Source organism: Brassica oleracea, chromosome C3, assembly GCF_000695525.1.
Source record: "Brassica oleracea var. oleracea cultivar TO1000 chromosome C3, BOL, whole genome shotgun sequence".
NCBI classification, from domain to species: domain Eukaryota; kingdom Viridiplantae; phylum Streptophyta; class Magnoliopsida; order Brassicales; family Brassicaceae; genus Brassica; species Brassica oleracea.
Window position 1 is genome coordinate 60,548,092 of NC_027750.1, and position 2,901 is coordinate 60,550,992.

The 2,901-nt window shown below is 38.8% G+C and overlaps 1 long non-coding RNA gene across 2 annotated transcripts in view; it reads right to left on the minus strand.

Moving 5' to 3' along the window:
- Window positions 1-2,576, minus strand: part of LOC106332779 — a 4,923-nt gene extending 2,347 nt beyond the window's left edge. For both annotated transcript variants that reach the window (XR_001268175.1, XR_001268174.1), the window contains exons 1-4: window positions 2,162-2,576; window positions 2,053-2,075; window positions 1,925-1,977; window positions 1,470-1,701 (exon numbers count right to left, since the gene is read on the minus strand). This is a non-coding gene — a long non-coding RNA (uncharacterized LOC106332779). The remainder of the gene's footprint in view (window positions 1-1,469; window positions 1,702-1,924; window positions 1,978-2,052; window positions 2,076-2,161) is intronic.
- Window positions 2,577-2,901: the final 325 nt, after the last annotated feature.

The following is a 2,901-nucleotide window of genomic DNA, read 5'->3' on the forward strand; positions in this document are numbered from 1 at the left end:
TTGCTTCGTCTCTCTTATCTCATCAGCGATTCCACAAGATTTCTTTACACAAAACGTACGCTCCGCCGAAAGAACTCTATTCCAGACATGCCTGGACCTCTGCGAACTTGATTCCTACCTCCACTACACCTACAGTTCTGGATGAGCAGTTCGTAGCCGTTGAAGATATCCTGGAATTGGAATTGGTGTAAGCTCTGATGCATCACCAAAATATTCTTTATACGTCTCTTTGATAATCGGTTACATAGCCGAACTCTCGCATTAATAAACCAATTCACAACCTAAAGTTTGTCAAAACCAGAGAACCACTCAAATCAAAGGAAGACCAAAAATTGAGCCAGCAACAAAGTATCATAGCCTTTACCATGTTTTCGATATAGATGTTTTCTATGCAAGCATGATTTGCTCTGATTCCTTTGGATTTCTGTAAAAAGCTTGAGATGGATATGGTTATTAATTAAACAAAGAGAAGCAAAAAATGATTTATTGTAATTAACACCTACAGATGAAGGAAATGCTCAAAGAACCAAGCGCGGAGTACAGAGACAGATTTTTCATATAAGCCTCTTTGTGGTCTCCAAGGTAGTCTAACCATTTCAAGCTGTTGATGCAAAGCTCTCTATCATCTCAAATTTAGATATACATGTGTAAGCAAACTCTTGAACAGAAGGACTTACGAAAGTGTTAATGGACATAATAAATCTTCCCCATAGACTATATCGGATCTGATTAGAATATATAAATATCATATCACCAAAAACAACAATCAAGCCACACTAAGATCAGTAAGGATTCATAGATTACTGAGGAGAAAACAGAAACCCACAAAAATCGATCAAAGGCAAACCGAAAGACAGATTAAAAAATCACACCACACCCAGTTACAAACCCCACTCGATATCAAGTCAATTCAAAAGGAATCAAGCTATCCCCAGTCGTGTAGGGTTTGAAGGCCTTGACATCGAGTGGATGTGATTATGTGTTTGCTGAATAGGTTATGAAAAAGTACCAAATCAGTTTTGGAAGACATGTATAAAATTAGAGATTTTTCATTACAGAGTTTAATTTTTCAGAGATATTACCGGTGGAGATGTTCATCGCATCAAACGGACTCATTTATAGCTCGAGGTTGTAGTTGTACCTCCGCCGATGATGAGACTGAATAAATGGGACGGAGTGGTAGGAGAGGTATGTGTAGTTTAATGATTGGATTAATGGTGTAGTTAAAGAGAAGGTCCATATTTAGTCGGCAGCCATGGACATCTGAACCGCTAAAATCGAAGATGACGAAGCTAAGAAAACCCGAAACCTCATTCTGTGGCACGTGTCCGTTTTCGCCCATCTCTCTGAAATGATGTGGCACTCTAAAAAGAGAGAAAAGGTTTTTCATTGGTTGATTTTTCATGTCTACGTGGATAGGCTCAATGGAGCTTATATCCTCCTTTTATTACTTGTTTGATGATACCTACGTATGATGATGGAGTCATGGAGCTAGTTTTATTTTCGCGATTATCCAATCACAAAAATCAGTTTCAACGTGATGTGTATATATGTACCCGTCAAAAAGACGTGCAACCTCCTCATATGCACGTTCATTGTAGAACCAAATGCCATTTACTTCTTGAGATGTGTTACGATAAAGTAAATATGGACCTTGGACTTCATGCTCAAAATCTCTGAGGAGATCTTCCACCAGAATATCTACCCAGGCAAAATTTAAACAATACACTGATGATTACTAATACAATCTCCTTAATCAAGAATTCAAAACAAAATCACCGGGTAAGCAACATCACTAACGATCTAAACCTTCCCTAACCTTATCCCTTAGCTTTAGACAAACTAAAACACTGACAAAACGAAGCGACTAATCAAAGACAAAGACATCAACAAAAAAAAGTAATTTGATGCTTCTCTGGCTGACCTGTGTTCCAACGATTCATTACAATAAACTGAAACCGAGGTTGTTGTTTACTTCTGAAACAAAACAAAATCAGATTTTTAGAAGATAAAAGTCAACATCACGCATAGATGAAGATCTAAAGTACTCACCTTTTGACAACATCCTTACGACTCTGATTGAAAAGAAAAAAAACCACACAGATCAGTTAGTAACAAAGCAGACATCAACAACCTCATACGATTAGTGATTGCAACTTACCCATTGACTGATCTCAATGTTGAATTCATAGAAGGTAACATGAGCTGTTGTGATAAGGATCTCCTCGATGAAAGGATCGATTCACTGGAGACCTGTGAGATTAAGTAGCCTTGTACTGTTCTGATCCATATTTGGTGGGACCATCTTCCCGTTCTGAGACATCTTTCTAAGTTCAGAACAGATGTGGTGAAATCTTACGATCCGATTTGGATTGACCTAATATGAAGAACGCTAGAATTGTGATTTACGTAAGGCGAGATTTGGGGATTGTCGCATTGAATGTAGATTGTGGGTGATCGTTTGAGGGTTTAAAGAGGATGACTCCGTTACATGTATCGTTTCAGACAGTGAAGAAGAAGATGAAAGAGCGTATTAGAAACCCCAATCGCCATTAGCGTTGGAGACGGAAAAGAGACGAAGAAGGCCCTAATGGAAAACGTCGTGTTTCATCAAGTATACCCTTATGGGCTAGAGAAAGAGATGATTTGGCCCAACAAAACGCAAAGCCCGTACGAATGCAGCGTTTTTAAAAGAATGGGACACGTGACAGCGTTTCCTCCCCCTGCTTAACGACGTGGCAGCGCCAGAAGGGATGAAACACTACTTTATATATAAAGATATATATATATATATTAATCATACTAATGTCCGCATATACGTGCAGGTGGTCCACCTAATTAGACCTTGTTCGTCTGCTCACCCAGGTGATCCATCTAGGTGAAGATGCAAATTGATGTTCG